Raw genomic sequence first — 204 nt, forward strand, 5'->3', positions numbered from 1 at the left:
ACCTGTATAGAACAGCTCTTTTCCTGATATAAATAAATAACACATTGGACTTGCAACCAGAAATTTCTTATCGTCTCTGAATTTACTCTTTCCGGGTCCAGATAAAAAATAGTGCTTAATCCCCCAAAGATATAGACAGTTATGTGAGCCGGTAGTATTGATAAAAGAGAATCATGGCCAGATAGGAATGGCTGGATTCAACTG

Source organism: Ailuropoda melanoleuca, chromosome 1, assembly GCF_002007445.2.
Source record: "Ailuropoda melanoleuca isolate Jingjing chromosome 1, ASM200744v2, whole genome shotgun sequence".
Classification (NCBI taxonomy): domain Eukaryota; kingdom Metazoa; phylum Chordata; class Mammalia; order Carnivora; family Ursidae; genus Ailuropoda; species Ailuropoda melanoleuca.